The following is a 19,223-nucleotide window of genomic DNA, read 5'->3' as shown; positions in this document are numbered from 1 at the left end:
TCGTGTTTTGATCGGATGACAGCCATGTGGCTTTGTGAATATTTTTATGTTGAAATTTGGTGCTACTAACTACCATGTTTTTTGCGGCGGCGAAATCTATCAGCCTCATCCCATTATAGGGCGTTATCTCATGGAGGCTAAACTTTCCGACTGCTGGACCCAAGATGTCTTCCTTCCCTATATTTGCATTAAAATTGCACAGAATGATTTTAATATCATGGGCGAGGCAGCGGTCATATTCTCTCTCTAGGCGCTCGTAGAAAATATCCTTGGTCTGCTCGTCCTTTTCTTCCGTCGGGGCATGTGCACAAATAAGGCTGATGTTGAAGAATTTGGCTTTTATACGGATTGTGCCTAGCCTCTCATTCACCGGACTAAAGCTTGAGGCTAGGTGTTTCAGTTTCCGACTAACCACAAATCCACAGCCAAATTCATGCCTCGTATTTTGGCAGCTGTAGCATAGTTCGTCACCGTTTGGTGTTGTAGTGATGCCATTCCCAGTCCATCGCACTTCCTGTAAGGCGGTAATATCTGCCTTGTACTTCTCCAATACATCTGCCAGCGCGTATACTGCACCTTCTCTATAGAGAGTGCGGACATTCCAGGTGCAGATCCACAAATCATGGTCTTTTTTTCGTTTGCGTGGCTCGTCAACATTAGGGGGTTCGTTTTTACTATTCCTTTGTTTCCCGTAGGGTTTTATAGTTTTCCGGGGACGGGTTACTGGCCCTGCGCCCCAACTGCATGGGTTTTGTGGGATTCCATATGTATCCCTTGTTGTGGCGAGCCGCTTGTCATCTCGAGTATCATTGGCACTCAGTATTTAATTGAGACCTCACTGAGACTCTCCTCTCGAAGATCGCTGACTGCTCGCGGACTCATTTGCAGCTACTCCGCATAAAAACGGAACTTTCCACAATCCGCAACCTGTGGACGTGTCTTTCAGCTTAGCTCCCCGTGATAACGACCGACACCACACATGTCGGAGCTCAAAGTTCCAGCCTGTGTGGTCAACATGATGATCCCGTGTCGGCCGGCCGCTCCACTCACGATTACTTGATATTGTAAAGGAGGATAAATTATAGAATAGATTAACAGTGCTCTGTTTATCACGCAACACAGTACTTTTTTTGGCTATGTTATATTTAAATTTTGCTTCAATGACCTAGGTCTCCCCCATCCTTTGTTAGTTTGCATAAAAACGAGCGCCTATTTACGTGTAAAGCTCTCAACGATTTAGAGTTACATATATCCACATTGTTTTGTAATGAATTATTTACCACTGTGCCAAAGTGAATCAAGTAGCCATAGTCACCACTCCTACCCCTCTGCATGTTTTATTCATTAAATGGTTTAGACATTCAAATTGAAATTATTCACAAGTCTAGTGCAATCAAGTTGTCACATCAGTATCCTCTACCTTTCACCACATGAACTCCAACATATTTGATATGTCCAATTAACCCCAGCCATTGTTGCCAAACATATTTCCCCTCCCCTTTTACACATTACAACGTATGAATGGCAATTTGTAAAAAAAATTTTAATGATTTCATGAATAATAAATAATGTCATAATAATAATTTATTATTCATATTAAACGCAGTTTAATTAACCGCACAATGCAAAAATTACATGTTCCACACCTATACTGCACAGGTTTTCGTCTATCGACTAAATTAAATTGTCCATTTTATAGACACGGTCTGTTGTATGATCAAAGCCCAACGCCAAAACGCAATAAAAAGCAAATATTTGTAAAATAAATACCTTTTAAAAGAGGGCCCACTGAATCCATTTTATAGCTGATGTATGTTTTCGACAGAAATTAATGAACAATGAAGTTATAGAAAAAAAAAAATAAATAAAATATTTTTTTTTTTGAATAAATTTATGCTGCCAAGAGCAAAAAATCGAAACGAAAAAATTTCCGATTTAATCTGGTATTGATTTAAACATTTCAATCAATCATTATGCGCCATATCCAACAGACTTTCAATATACGCTTCCGCTCTATATTGCGCCCATTCCCCCCAAAAGGATAGAAAGTGAAATGACAGTGAAAAATAAATCGATGAAATGCAGAAAACTGCTCCAACCAACCAACCAAACACCAGCAAAACCAAATACGTGAAAAATCTATCCTGATTTGCGTTGGCTGCTGTATTTTGTATAATTTTCTCATTTTTCATTTATTTCCGCTTGGCAAAGAAAGTTCTTTCTCTTTCGAGCTGCCTCAAGACAACGGAAACGGAAACATAAAGGAACTGAGCCAAACTTTCAGCAAAGGAAACTGAAAGTGAAAGTTAAGCATCGCTTTCGAGTGCAATCGATTTTTCTTGATTTGTGTTTATCAATGAATTATGAGCGTGTAAAGGAAGACGTTTTTCGATTCATTTTTCTTGGGCAATACATTATTCTCGATTTGCTTACTACCCAGCATTGCTGTTCAATCATTATGCTAAAGATTAAAGATAAGTTTTGAAAAATTTCATTTGTTTATGCCAATGAGATACTCTCCTCGTAGTATTTTTGTTTGTATTGGTATGGGTGTGAGGTGGGGGTGGGGGGATAACTTTGTTTATGGCAAGTTTCGAGTGTAGTTTATCACCGCTCGTTTGTTTTAGTCTAAAAAGAAAGCATACTTTTAGGAGGTAGATATTTTTTTGTAAATGCCTTAACTAACAGTGGATTCATTAGGAATGAGGACAGTGAGAAATTCCCATCAATTATTTTTTATGAATATGGCAATAGGTAAGGCTACGTTTAAGTGGCAGTATGCAATCAGACATACGTTACCATTTTAGTCCACTGTGATCAAAAGGGAAAAGAGAAGAATGATGCTGTTTAGCTACTTCATTTGAACCAGCCAATTCGCTGTAAAACCTTTAATAGCATAGTAACAGTTAGAAACAGGTCACATCATTGCGAAGCAATCGAGACGAAGATATGAGTACAGTCAGGAGATCGGTTTTTATGGGAGATGTATTTGGTTATGGACCGATTGACACCAACTTTGACACGCATGTTGAAGATCATAGGAGAAGTCATTGGATAAGCAATGCTGCTTCTAGGGGCTCAATAAGTCCTTTTGTTGCATCGATTTATATGGGGCTACTAGCTAACCCGGCCACGCTCCGCTGCGCCTCCTTTAGTTTATATGGAACAAAAGTCTCACTGGAATGTTTATTTTCGACAATGAAAGATCTTTTAGTGAAATAACATGCCAATTTGGCTAACAGTTTAACAATATAAGTGCCTTTATCTGAATCCCACATGATCTTTATTGGTCTACGAATTTAAGTTTGGATGTAAGATGTACTACATATACTTCATTTCAGCCCGATATTCTCATGATGTCTGATTTAGTGGTGTTTTCGGGGGAGAGGTGGTCTCCTAGATACTTGGCCCTGAAGAAATATCAGCATCGTGCTCTTCTCTCAAATACCATTTATTTAAACCCAATATTGCCATTGGCTTAAGAGGAGTTTACAGGATGAGGCGTCCCCCAAACACATGGCCCCAAAAGAGGTTATCAAATTCGTTTTCTAGTCAATTCTTGCTCTACCCCCCAATACCTTTCATTTAAGTTCCACATTGACATGGTCGGTAAATATGCCCGATTTAGGGGTGTTTTGGGGATTGGGATGGTCCCCCAAACACTATGCCCGGAAAATATACAGCAACGTGCTCTATTCTCATATATCTATGTATCATTTGTTTGAACCCCATATTGCCATTGCCTTCAAAATTGGATATCAAATTCGTTTTCTAATCTCATTTGAACTCCTTATTGTAAAAGTCAGCAAATATGTCCGGTTTGGGGTATTGGCTCTAAAAACTATGAATATTTAGTTCCACTCTCTTTAAGACCCAAATTGTCTTGGTGAGTAAATACGTCTTATTTGGGGGTTGTTATGGTGGTGGGACGTCCGCTTGACAGTTGGCCCCTAATGTTGATATCTGATACGTGTCTACTCCCACATACCTTTATTTTGAGCCCCATTTTTCCATAGTCGCAAACATGACCGGCTTGGGGGGTGTTTTGGGGGATGGGCGGCCACTCAGTTAGTTGGCCTCGAAATTATATATCGGATTCGTGTTTCATTTTAAAAACCCTCTTATTTGAGCCTCATATTGCAATAGTCAGAAAATACTTACTATTTGGGTGGGGTTGTGGGGGTGGCGTGGCCCCATAGACACTTTTCCTGAATATTGATATCAAATTCGTGTTTTACTCCCAAAGGTCTATCATTTGAGCCCCATATTGCTATGGTCGTAAATTTTCCCCCTTCGGGGATGTTTTTGGTGAGAGGCGGCCCCCCAAACACTTGGTCCCATATTTGGGTATTTGATTCGTATTCTACATTCAAATACCTTTTATTGAAGCCCCATATTCCCATGGTCAGTAAATAAATCCAGTTTGGGGGTTGTTTTGGGGAAGGGTGGATCCCCAGAAACGTGGTCCCATATTTGGATATCAGATTCGTATTCTACTCGCAAATACCTTTCATTTGAGTCCCATATTGCCATGGTCGGTAAATATGTCCGATTTAGGGGTGTTTTGGGGCTTGGGGTGGTCCCCCTAGGACTTGGTCCGACAATTGGATATCAGATACGTTTTCTCATCCTAAATACCTTTCATTTGAGTCCCATATTGTCGTGATTGGTCAAAATATATGTTTTAGGGTGGCGCACAACCGATCTCCGAGATCTGGCGTTTCTGAAAATTATGGTAAGGGGGAGGGTCCGACACTTGAGGTCGAGTGCGACACATTTTTGCCAGTCTTGGATTGACGGAACTCTGGTGTTGCCATCTAGTAGATCCTGCTACACGGATGGAACAAAGCTAGAGCTAGAGGAGAGAGCAGGGCATTTTCAATGAGGACTTGTAAGACTTGATTTTTGTTTCCATCTGCCTGATCAAAACAAGGTCCGGCAGATGGGAATCAATGCGAACACAGAAAGCGCGAATCAGCTATGCAGAAGGGCCGAATGAGTATAGTGAGATGGCATATGACTGAGCTAGACCTAGGCGTAGCTATGCTAACCATGACAAGGCTGAAATCTGCCTGTTCATGCGAAAGACGAATAGGGGGCCATTTTGATACACCACGTTTCCTTAGTTGAATTAACGGTGTCACATTCAGGAGCGTAATGAGAAGGCCAACAGATGTTGGGCACTACGAAGACGGGCCGTAGACTCAAAATGGCGCCTGGATCAGAGGATTGTCCACTGGCCCTACAGGAGCGTGATAAGACTAATATTTACTTTCACCTCAGTAATTTGGTGGACTGCGATGGAGAAAAAGTGCAACGTAAGGATAATAAAACAGGTTCGGAGAACATGTTGACTTGGCATAGACTGAGGCCACAGTCACCCAAGGCAATGGTAGAATGGAACGAGTATAGGAGCAGGTCATACCATCGTAATATAATCAAGGCGATGAAAGGCAACCTGGAAGGAATGGTTGAGGTTTCTGATCGGATACCTGAGATGACACTTGGGATCGAGTGCGAGACCCAGCTGCCAGAGGCAGTCTTTTCTTGACGCAAATCTGGTATTGCCACCTTGTAGATCATGCTACACGGATGGATCAAACGTAGAGGACAGAAAGGCCCTGGGGATCTACATTGAGAACCCAGTGACCGAGATCTGTTTTCGACTTCCTGACCATATTACGGTCCTGCAGACTTGGTGTAACGGACAGTAAACTGCCCATCAGGATGATCTGCTTCGTTTGGATGCCGGGTCATAACGGAGTAAGGGGGAAAACAACTTAGTTAAGCCGAAGCTTTTCCCGAGGTCAGTGTAGCTTCAGTATCATAACGGGACACATAGGACTACGATCTCACTTATGCAAAGTCGGTGCGGCAAGTGATAGCGTGTGCAGGCCATGCGGGGAAGATAATGATGCGTTGGACCATTAACTATGTCATTGCCTGACTTTTGCAGCTAACAGCCACCGGTACTTAGGTAGGGACACAATACCATACACAATATTTTCTTTTTTCGAGGTTACTTTTAGTATTTGGAGCGCACTGCAAGCCGATTACAGGCTTAGATATGTCCATAATGGCATGGGGGGATTAATGTCCATACCCTCTTTTCAAAATAACCTCACCTAACCAACAAAGTTTTCTATAGAAAGAAAAGTTTTGACAAAATTTTCTATAGAAAGAAAAGTTTTGACAAAATTTTCTATAGAAAGAAAAGTTTTGACAAAATTTTCTATAGAAAGAAAAATTTTGACAAAATTTTCTATAATGAGAAAAATTTTGACAAAATTTTCTATAGAAAGAAATATTTTGACAAAATTTTCTATAGAAAGAAATATTTTGACAAAAATTTTTTTTGACAAAATTTTCTATAGAAAGTAAAATTGTGACAAAATTTTCTATAGAAACAAAATTTTCACAAAATTTTCTATAGAAACAAAATTTTCACAATATTTTCTATAGAAACAAAATTTTGACAAAATTTTCTATAGAAACAAAATTTTGACAAAATTTTCTATAGAAACAAAATTTTGACAAAATTTTCTATAGAAACAAAATTTTGACAAAATTTTCTATAGAAACAAAATTTTGACAAAATTTTCTATAGAAACAAAATTTTGACAAAATTTTCTATAGAAACAAAATTTTGACAAAATTTTCTATAGAAACAAAATTTTGACAAAATTTTCTATAGAAACAAAATTTTGACAAAATTTTCTATAGAAACAAAATTTTGACAAAATTTTCTAAAGAAACAAGATTTTGACAAAATTTTCTATAGAAACAAAATTTTGACAAAATTTTCTATAGAAAAAAAAATTTTGACAAAATTTTCTATAGAAACAAAATTTTGACAAAATTTTCTATAGAAACAAAATTTTGACAAAATTTTCTATAGAAACAAAATTTTGACAAAATTTTCTATAGAAACAAAATTTTGACAAAATTTTCTATAGAAACAAAATTTTGACAAAATTTTCTATAGAAACAAAATTTTGACAAAATTTTCTATAGAAAGAAAAATTTTGACAAAATTTTCTATAGAAAGAAAAATTTTGACAAAATTTTCTATAGAAGGAAAAATTTGGACAAAATTTTCTATAGAAACAAAATTTTTGACAAAATTTTCTATAGAAACAAAATTTTCTAAGAAAAAAAATTTGGCAAACTTCTATAGAAACAATATTTTGACAAAATCTTCTATAGAAAGAAAATTTTGACAAAATTTTGACAAAATTTTCTATAGAAACAAAGTTTTCTAAGAAAAAAAATTTGGCAAACTTCTATAGAAACAATATTTTGACAAAATTTTCTATAGAAAGAAAATTTTGACAAAATTTTCTATAGAAAGAAAATTTTGACAAAATTTTCTATAGAAAGAAAATTTTGACAAAATTTTCTATAGAAAGAAAATTTTGACAAAATTTTCTATAGAAACAAAATTTTGACAAAATTTTCTATAGAAACAAAATTTTGACAAAATTTTCTATAGAATGAAAATTTTGACAAAATTTTCTATAGAAACAAAATTTTCTATAGAAACAAAATTTTGACAAAATTTTCTATAGAAACAAAATTTTGACAAAATTTTCTATAGAAACAAAATTTTGACAAAATTTTCTATAGAAACAAAATTTTGACAAAATTTTCTATAGAAACAAAATTTTGACAAAATTTTCTATAGAAACAAAATTTTGACAAAATTTTCTATAGAAATAAAATTTTGACAAAATTTTCTATAGAAACAAAATTTTGACAAAATTTTCTATAGAAACAAAATTTTGACAAAATTTTCTATAGAAACAAAATTTTGACAAAATTTTCTATAGAAACAAAATTTTGACAAAATTTTCTATAGAAACAAAATTTTGACAAAATTTTCTATAGAAACAAAATTTTGACAAAATTTTCTATAGAAACAAAACTTTGACAAAATTTTCTATAGAAACAAAATTTTGACAAAATTTTCTATAGAAACAAAATTTTGACAAAATTTTCTATAGAAACAAAATTTTGACAAAATTTTCTATAGAAACAATATTTTGACAAAATTTTCTATAGAAAGAAAATTTTGACAAAATTTTCTATAGAAACAAAATTGTGACAAAATTTTCTATAGAAACAAAATTTTGACAAAATTTTCTATAGAAACAAAATTTTGACAAAATTTTCTATAGAAACAAAATTTTGACAAAATTTTCTATAGAAAGAAAAATTTTGACAAAATTTTCTATAGAAAGAAAAATTTTGACAAAATTTTCTATAGAAAGAAAAATTTTGACAAAATTTTCTATAGAAGGAAAAATTTGGACAAAATTTTCTATAGAAACAAAATTTTTGACAAAATTTTCTATAGAAACAAAATTTTCTAAGAAAAAAAATTTGGCAAACTTCTATAGAAACAATATTTTGACAAAATTTTCTATAGAAAGAAAATTTTGACAAAATTTTGACAAAATTTTCTATAGAAACAAAGTTTTCTAAGAAAAAAAATTTGGCAAACTTCTATAGAAACAATATTTTGACAAAATTTTCTATAGAAAGAAAATTTTGACAAAATTTTCTATAGAAAGAAAATTTTGACAAAATTTTCTATAGAAAGAAAATTTTGACAAAATTTTCTATAGAAACAAAATTTTGACAAAATTTTCTATAGAAACAAAATTTTGACAAAATTTTCTATAGAAACAAAATTTTGACAAAATTTTCTATAGAAAGAAAATTTTGACAAAATTTTCTATAGAAACAAAATTTTGACAAAATTTTCTATAGAAACAAAATTTTGACAAAATTTTCTATAGAAAGAAAATTTTGACAAAATTTTCTATAGAAACAAAATTTTGACAAAATTTTCTATAGAAACAAAATTTTGACAAAATTTTCTATAGAAACAAAATTTTGACAAAATTTTCTATAGAAACAAAATTTTGACAAAATTTTCTATAGAAACAAAATTTTGACAAAATTTTCTATAGAAACAAAATTTTGACAAAATTTTCTATAGAAACAAAATTTTGACAAAATTTTCTATAGAAACAAAATTTTGACAAAATTTTCTATAGAAACAATATTTTGACAAAATTTTCTATAGAAAGAAAATTTTGACAAAATTTTCTATAGAAACAAAATTGTGACAAAATTTTCTATAGAATCAAAATTTTGACAAAATTTTCTATAGAAACACAATTTTGAAATAATTTTCTATGGAAACAAAATTTTGACTACATTTTCTATAGAATCAAAATTTTGACAACATTTTCTATAGAAACAAAATTTTGACAACATTTTCTATAGAAACAAAATTTTCTATAGAAGCAACATTTTGACAAAATTTTCTTATTTTTGGAAAGACTTTCCCTGCAAAAGTCGAAAAGTCTTCAAGCGCCCTACTTAAATTCCAAACCCCCTCGTTATATCTTTAACGTGAACATCGTATGGACATACTATATTAGTACATGCCTCCAGTACTGTGTTAGTACATGCCCCACTGTATATCAGTCTGTGATATGTTTCCCTGATGCAGAAAAACATTAATTCTAGAAATAATTTTCAAAATTTTGGTAGAGCGTTCGTCCCCGCGATGAAAAAACAATATTCTGGAAGATTTTTACGCAATTGTACTTCCTTCTACGATACCATTGGGTAATCCATTGCGTGTGCGGATGTTTTAGCAACTCTTCGCTACGATTCTCTTACAACCCATTGAAATACTCTTCTAGTTTATGATTAGACAATCCTTTGCGTATGCGGAAGTTTTAGCAACTCTTCGCGACGATTCTCTTACAACCCATTGCATTGCATTGTATGACTTGTGAAACACTCTTCTAGGTTATCATTGGATTATTACGCAATCCATTGCGTTATAATCGTCCACAAGATTTGTTTATTAATCGCCTGAGTTAACTTTTTGCGATCTTTTTTATTTTCATGCCTGGTGCATTTAAATCTTGTATTGAATTATGTTATTCGATGTTTTGTTTTGAGAGAACAACTTTTACAACACCAAACAGAATTCTCACTTGGCTTATATGGTGATTGGTACTTTTATGACGAATATGACCTGTAATACAAAGTTTTTTTTTAAGTTTTTCGTAGTTGTTGCGTTAGATTTTCTTAGCGAATAACGCGCAACTCTTTTAGAACAATATTTAATAAATATTACAAAGCACTTATTTGTTACTCGTCCAGGAGAGTTATGCAAAACTCTTCTAGGAGAGTATTTTATAATTCTTTCAAAACACTCATTTGTTACTCGTCCACACTATTCTTGCGCGATTATAAGATCTTTCAAGACTCTTCTGACTTACTCTCCAGCAATTCATATGGAAGATTCGCGGAACACTCTTCCAGAAGATTCGTCTTGAGGACACAACTCCTCACGATGAGGAAATCGTCTATAACTCTTGGGCGAACTCGTCCGCGATCGTAAACTTCTTCTAGAAGATTGTTGGGCGATTAAAAATGTTTGCAAGAAAAGGAGCCATATCTCCCAAGGCCGAAGCCACAGTCTTTGCCTTACACATTCTAACAGACATTCCTGTGGTCATTTAAGCACAATTAAAGCAAAACGAATAAAATATTTAAGTGACGGTTTTAGTAGCCAAAGCAATTAAATAAAGATGAAATAAAATTTGGACAACATTTGTTGTGAATCCCTTCATGATTGAGGTTTCTCATTTATCCACCGATCGCTGCTTTGACAGATATCTGTCATCAAAACCAAACAGTAACTAATTAACGATTTATCTGCTGTCTTTTATGTATATCCAATGATACTTGTCCCATTTGATGGCTTTGGAATGTTTTAAAGTAAAGAATTGGTATGCCATGGGAAAAGTACTGTCATATTTGTTTTTTTGTGTGTGTTTTTCCATCCGTAACGACAAACACATGTTGCCTGACATGACTTGGTATCGCGAAACAAATGTTTCAACACTGTAACAAAACTGTTAAGTTTTTTGGCCAATGGCCTGGGGATGTCTTGCAATGCCAAGCTCATAGCAAAACGAATTGTCTGTTTGGCATTTCTCCGAAGTAGTCGCCACATGGATATATCGCCCCAAAAACCTGGCTAACCATGATGGTGAAACTATGATGATGGTTGGAAACTTTAACGGTGGATAATACACATCTAACTCGGTTGGTCTTTTTTTTATGGCCAATTGTAGCAACGGCAACAGCTGCTGTTGATGCTAATTTCCATTAGAGTTGCCATGGAAAGCCAAAGAGGATATAGAAGGTTAAAACATTAATTCATTGGTTTGGGCCAGCCCTGTCCCTAACTTTTTATTTGGTTATGGCCATATTTTGTCAACATTAAACCGATCGGCTTATATGCCCCTTTGGGGGAGGTTTATGGGTTTCCCTCCTCTGTATCTGACCCCCAAATTTAAATGTCTAGAACATAGAATTTCTCAACTCATAGACCTGATTTTTAGCAAAATTTTATATCGTAACAACCACGGCAACACTGATTTTTTTAGTTTGCTGCTCCCAGCTATTCAAAAACAAATGGAAAATTTAAAGTTCTGAAAATTTTTTTTCATGATAAAAATCTTAAAACAAGCGGGCATTTTTGGGAGTTTTTTTTTGCTCTCCAACTAGGATTCGAAATGGCCAAGATGCTTTAAACATTTCTAAGGAAGGTGGTGGCGATGTTTAGCAAGGCGATACGAGGTGGCGTTGCCTTAGATTGCAATGGAATGGCGAAATGGCATATAATTGTCGTTTGTGGGCCAAAAATGAATGCTTGCTGGCTAGCTGGTTGGTGGGTTGTGCTGTTTGCTGCAACACACACAACAAAAAGTTGAACATCATATCAATCGATCTAAGAGCGTTTACAATGGCTCGATATGGACAATAATGAAATGGGAAGTACTTATCCTGCGGCATAATCGCTATCAACGCTGGCTAGTGTGACGGCAGTGCATGTACACCTAACCCAAAATTGCATCCTTGAGTGGAAGGCTGACTAGCTGGCCAAGCAGTCAGCACAGCCGCCTGGCTGGTGTTTTACATTTTGGGAGAGCAAAGTGAATTGTGTTTGGCAGCTAGCGATATATCCAACAGTTGAGTAGAATTGGCTTTGTTTTTTTTGGGGAGGCGAAATAGTCAACAAACAAGTGCAACTAAGCAGAAAGAATGTAGAGGAATAGTCGGCCTTATATATGCCAAGTCCTAGATACACGTAAAAAAAAAAGTTTACTAAAAAGTTAAGACGAGGAGGCCACCGTAGCGCAGAGGTTAGCATGTCCGCTTATGATGCTGAACGCCTGGGTTCGAATCCTGGCGGAAACATTAGAAATTTTTTTTCAGCGGTAATTATCCCCTTCTAATGCTGGCGACATTTGTGAGGTACTTTGCCATGTAGAAACTTCTCCCCAAAGAGGTGTCGCTCTGCGGCACGCCGTTCGGACTCGGCTATAAAAGGAAGGTCCCTTATCATTAAGCTTAAAATTGAATCGGACTGCACTCAGTGATATGTGATATGTGAGATGTTTGCCACAGATCCTTAATGGAATGTTCATGTGCAAATTTGAATTTGCAAAAAGTTAAGACAAGTGTGCTCAATTTGTTGTAAAAGATAGCGAGATTTAGACCGATTGATTTTTTTACACATGTACATATAGGTAAGCTATATCTGAATCTGTTAAGGGTCATAAGAAAATCACTCCAACCAACTTTCCAGAGAATCGGTTTACAAATGAGCACTTTATTGCAATATTTCTCAAAATCGGACGAACATATATATGGGAGATATATCCAAATCTGAACCGATTTTGAGCAAATTTCTCAGATATTGTGGTAGTTGTCGAGGAAAGCGTTCTACAAAATTTTGTCAAGATTGGTCAATAAATGCGCTTGCTGTGCCTCTAGAAGTTAAAATCGGGCGATATACATATAGGGCAGCTATATCTAAATCTGAACCGATTTCTATAAAATTTACCAGCAATGTCGAGAGTCAAGAGAAAATCCTTCCAACCAAATTTCAAGAGAATCGGTTGCATTATTACTGAATATCGGACAAACATATATATGGGAGCTATATCTCAATCTGACCCGATTTCGAGCAAAGTTCTCAGATATTGTGGTAGTTGTCAAGGATAGCATTGTACAAAATTTTGGTAAGATTGGTGAATAAATGCTCTTGCTGTGCCTCTAGAAGTTAAAATCGGGCGATATACATATATGACAGCTATATCTAAACCTGATCCGATTTCTATGAAATTCAACAGCAATATCGAGAGTCAAGAGAAAATCCTTCCCACCAAATTTCAAGAGAATCGGTTAATAAATGACCATTTTATTGAATTTTTACTGAAAATCGGACAAACATATATATGGGAGCTATATCCAAATCAGAACCGATTTTGAACAAACTTCTCGGATATTGTGGTAGTTGTCGAGGAAAGCGTCGGACAAAATTTTGACAAGATTGGTGAATAAATGCGGTTGTTGTGCCTCTAAAAGTGAAAATCGGGCGATATACATATATGGCAGCTATATCTAAATCTGACCCGATTTCAATGGGATTCAACAACAATGCCGAAAGTCAAGAGAAAATCCTTCCTACCAAATTTCAAGAGAATCGGTTAATAAATGACCATTTTATTGCATTATTACTGAAAATCGGACAAACATATATATGGGAGCTTTATCCAAATCTGAACCGATTTTGAGTAAACTTCTCAGATATTGTGGTAGTTGTCGAGGAAAGCGTCGGACAAAATTTTGACAAGATTGGTGAATAAATGCGGTTGTTGTGCCTCTAAAAGTTAAAATCGGGCGATATACATATATGGCAGCTATATCTAAATCTGACCCGATTTCAATGGAATTCAACAACAATGCCGAAAGTCAAGAGAAAATCCTTCCTACCATATTTCGAGAGAATTGGTTAATAAATGACCATTTTATTGCATTATTACTGAAAATCGGACAAACATATATATGGGAGCTATATCCTAAATTAAACCGATTTTTTTCCAATTTAAATAGGCTTCGTCTTTAAGTCGAAAGATATGCTTGTACCAAATTTGAAGACGATCGGACGAAAATTGGTACCTGTACTTTGTACACAATTGAACATGGACAGACGGACGAGTCAATCGGTATACTTATCAATGGCTCAAAATCTCTTCCTTCTGGGTGTTACAAACAAATGCACTAAGTTATAATACCCTGTACACCCACTACTGTAGGGTATAACAACTTTTAATTTTGCCATGTTCTTATCTTTTTTTTCTCTGTACCTCCTACCATTTCACCATTCCACCCAAGGTAGGCCATTCGAATAAAAACGTGAGACACGATTGTTGCCACAATTATTGTCTTTTGCAATTGTTTGCCCATTTGCTCCAGAGTCTCGGAGTTCGGTTCCATAGAATCTCAGAATCGCAAATTAAATTAGCTATGCATAGAACCATAATCAAGTGAGGAATGTGGTTTCTTTATTGATGCGGCCGATACCAATGCTTGAAGGTGGTGAAGATCTGCTGGTGATGGTGGTGCTTTTAGGAGGTCCCATTTAAAAGAAACCTCTTTGCAATGCATCCAATTTAAATGGGCCCCATCATCAACTTTGTTTCATTCATGTGCGGCATGCATATGAGCATGCGTTATTGGGGATTTAAAGGTATATTTACGTAAAGAGATTACCCTTCAAGGGTTAATAGACTTAAAGGAATATAGCACGAAACTCTTAAATGACTGAAACAGATCGAAGATCGAAGGCAAATGGTTGCTTTCCTTATTACCCCCGCATATGAACAAAATTTCCCTAGGAAAAGTACAGAACATTCTAATTCCATCGACATGGAATTTTTATAGAGAAACTTGATTGAAATGGAATTTTTTTGGATGAATTTGATTGCAATGGAATTTGTATCGACAAAATTTCCGAATAACAACAAGGTAGGTGGAAGGCGACACATAGCGTTAATCAGGCTAAAAAGTAAAAAGCAACAGGAGCCGATGGATTGCCAACTAAAATATTTAAGGTTGGATGCGATACGCCTCACAAATGTCGCCTGAATTTGCAAGATAGACACAGCGATAATCGGGCTAAAAAGGAAAAAGCAATAGGAGCCGATGGATTGCCACCTATAATATTTAAGGTTGGATGCGACACGCCTCACAAATGTCGCCTGAATTTGCAAGGGCATATCTACTGCCGAAAATTTTTTCTGATTGTCACGCCAGGTAAATCCATTTTCGCAATTTTCGCAAAATTAATTTTTGATAACTGAGAATGAAAGGGAGGACCATTCCCTGAACTTTTGACAACATCAGATTTCTTCTTGCAACCTCATACTCTTAGTGACTAGAGATGTGCGCGTTAGTAATTTTTCACTCACGCTCACGAGAAAAAAATTTTACTCACTCACAATCACGCACGATTTTTTTTATGTCGACTAACGTTCACGATCATGTTAAACGGATGGATCAAAGCTGGAGGACAGTGTGGGCCTGGGGGTCTACATTGAGAACCCAGGGACTAAGACTGTCTGACCATAATACGGTCCTGCAGACGGAGTTCCGGGCGATCACGGAATGCGTGAAGTGGTGTGGTACTAACGCGAGTGTGAACATCTTTACCGACAGTAAAATTTTCATAAGCGCAATACCAACCAGGACGTTAAGGTCACGAATAGTCTTGCAGTGTAAGAAGGAGATTAACGCCTTCGCTGAGGATGGCAAAATCCGCATCGTATGGGTGCCGGGCCATAATGGATAGTAAGGGGGAATAAAAGGGCAGACAATTTGGCGGTGAAGGCCAGAAGACTGCCGTCAATAAACTTGGTTAACCCGAAGCCTTTCGGGTCGACGCAGTCCGAGTTAAGGGAGAGGTCGACGAATGCGCATGCAATATTGTGGAACAGCAAAACGGCCGGTAGGACGGCAAAAATGCTATGGGGGATCTAGATCGTGAGAAGACGAGGCTATTACTGAAAGGAAGTAAGAAGGAAACTCTGTGTAACTATTGACATCATAACGGGACACATAGGACTACGGGCTCACATATGTAAAATCGGTGCGGCAAGTGATAGCATGTGTAGGGCATGCGGGGAAGATGATGAGACGTTGGAGAATTTCCTTTGTCATTGCCCGGCTTTCGCGTCTTACAGATACCGGCACTTAGGTGGAGACACAATACTAGACATGAACCAACTTAGGAGAGTGGTATTGAAAACAATTCAGGATTTTGTAAGTAGCACGGAATTCCTAACCTAAAATTTTCTTTTTAGAGGTTTCTTTTGAGTTTTTAGAGCGCTCAACAAGCCGATAACTGGCTTAGGTGTATGTCCATAGTGGCATGGGGAGGATTAACATCGGCACCCTAACCTAACTTAACGTTCAAGCAAACTCATGAGAAAATCACTAATCACGACTCACTCACGAAAAAATCACGACTCAAGAAACACTCAAGACTCGCGAGACAAACACGTCTTATGACATAGACTCGAGAACAACTGTGCTGATTTTTCTGAAGTTTGAAGTGATTAGGTTCCTTTTTTTCCCTCCCTATACACATAGTGGTTCAAACGCTCGAATCTGATATCTACACTTGGAACAAGAACTGGAGGCAAACGCCAATGCTATCTAACCCCTATGACGCCAAAGCATCCCTGGCGCACTTGTAGTCTAATAAGTATAATCTGAGATTCGATGCAATCAAGGAATCGCTATTCATATAGGGAGTCAAGTATCTGCTAATAAAAGAAGGGATGGAACGGAGGAAAACACCTTCGCAACCCGGAATTCTAAAAACTCAGATCTTTCTTTTTACTCGCATTGTACTCTCATTGATCCAACTAATCTTATCTGGCTTCCAAAGGGTTTGAGGGGAATGCCCCATCAAAAACCCCTAATGAACAGACATAAGAAATAACAAGATTTTGTGCTGACTCCTGGTCGCCACCTTGCGGAAATATTACCCGACCAAGACGATGTAAGATTCAGTTCAAAGGCATCTGATCCGAAACCTTGGCAGCCCCAAAAAACTTTCAAAATACAGAGGGGAACACGATCTCTCTCTCTCATTTCATGAGCCGCTAGAGGGCGCAATTATTATCCGATTTGGCTGAAATTTTGCATGAAGTGTTTTGGATTAACTATAAACAACATTTCCAAATATGGATTAACCATAAACAACATTTTCAAATCGGTTCATAACCTGATATATCTCCCATAAACACCGATTTCGGATCTTGACTTCTTGAGCCGCTAGAGGGCGGCTAGAGGGCGCAATTATTATCCGATTTAGCTGAAATTTAGCATGAAGTGTTTCGTTGTAACTTCTAACAACTCTGGCAAGTAAGGTTCAAATCGGTTCATAACCTCATATAGCTCCCATATAAACCGATATCGCAATTATTATCCGATTTGGCTGAAACTTTGTACGTAGTGTTTTGCTTTAACTGTCAACCACTTTCCTAGTATGGATTAAATCGGTTCATAACCTAATATAGCTCCCACATAAACCGATCTCGGATCTTATTTTCTTGAGCCGTTAGAGGGCGCAATTATTATCTGATTTTGTTGAAGTTTTCCATGAAGTATTTTGAGTTAACCATCGAAAACTTTGCGAAGTATGGTTCAAAGTGGTTCATAACCTCATATGCCTCCCATATAAACTGACATCAGATCTTGACTATGGAGCCGATAGAGGGCGCAATTATTGTCCGATTTGGCAAAATTTTTCCATGATGTTTCGGTTTGATCATAAACAACTGTGTCAAGTATGGTCCAAATCGGTTCATAACCTGATATAGTTCCCATATAAAACGGTTTCGGATTTTCATTTCTTGAGCCGCTAGAGGGCGCAATTATTATCCGATTTGGCTGAAATTTTGCATGAAATGTTTTATTCTAACTTTTAACAGCTCTATCAAGTATGGTTCAAATCGGTTCATAAACTCAAATACCTCCCATATTTAACGGTATCGGATCATGACTATGGAACCGGTAGAGGGCGCAACTATTATTCGATTGGACTAAATGAAGTGTTTTGGTTTGACCATCAAAAACTGCACCAAGTAGGGTCCGACTACCTGATATAGCTCCAATGTAAACCGATCTCCCGATTTAACTTATTGAGCCTCTAGAGGGAGCTATTCCAATCCGATTTGGCAACTATTATTTGATTGGGCTGAATGAAGTGTAGGTCCAAATCGGTTCACTACCTGATGTAGCTCCAATATAAACCTATCCCTCGATTTAAATTCTTGAGCCTCTAGAGGGAGCTATTCCAATCCGATTTGGCTGAAATTTGACACAACGCCTTCTTGTATGACCTGATATAGATCCCATACGAACAGATCTTCCAATTTTATTTCCTGGACCACTATAGGGCACAATTCCTATCCGATTTGGCTGAAATTTTGCACTATGAATTCCACTTTGGTCTCCAACAGCCAAACCAAGTATGGCTCCAATCGGTTCGTAACTTGGTATAGCTGAAATAGCCTAGCTATTCTTATCTATCATCCTTTGTTTGTCTATAATGAGATATAGGCCAAGGAACTTGAGAAATACTTTCTATGGTGGAGGGTATATAAGATTCGGACCGGCCGAACAAAGTACTCTTTTACTTGTTTAATACTAGGTTTTTCTCGATTTTCTTTCACTGTGCGTTCAGGGGTCCAACCCGGCGCCATAATAACCCTTCGTGACATTATGGGGTTCAAATGGAAACTTTTTGGGAGTAGGGCTCGAATTCGATACCCACATTGGAAGGAAATGTCTGGGTGATCACCCCTCCTGCGAAATACCCTGCAAACTGGACATATTTACCGACCAGGGCAATATGGGGCTCAAAGGAAAGATATTTTGCAGTAGAGTACGAATTTGATATCGAAATTTAGGGCGTTAATGCCTGAGGGGCCATCCCACCCTCAAAAGACCATCAAACTGGATTAACCGATCAGGACATCATTGGGCTCAAATAAAATATATCAGATATTTAATTTCCTATAAACTCAACAGTCTATTTGCTTTTGTGTTCATAGTTTACCTTTTCCTTTAAATGCTCCCTGAAACCTTTTTTTTTAAATTTTTTTAATAAAACACAAATTTCTCATGTTAATGTGAGTGTCATAATGACATTAACATGAAAATTATCTCTGTTTCCTTCAACTAAATTAAACTCCGGAGTTATTTCACTTGCATTACGTCTAATGTCTTCTCATTTCCGCATCCGTGCATATCTTGTTTTGGGCGAT

Source organism: Stomoxys calcitrans, chromosome 5, assembly GCF_963082655.1.
Source record: "Stomoxys calcitrans chromosome 5, idStoCalc2.1, whole genome shotgun sequence".
NCBI lineage: Eukaryota > Metazoa > Arthropoda > Insecta > Diptera > Muscidae > Stomoxys > Stomoxys calcitrans.
Note: the sequence above shows the minus strand (reverse complement) of the source record.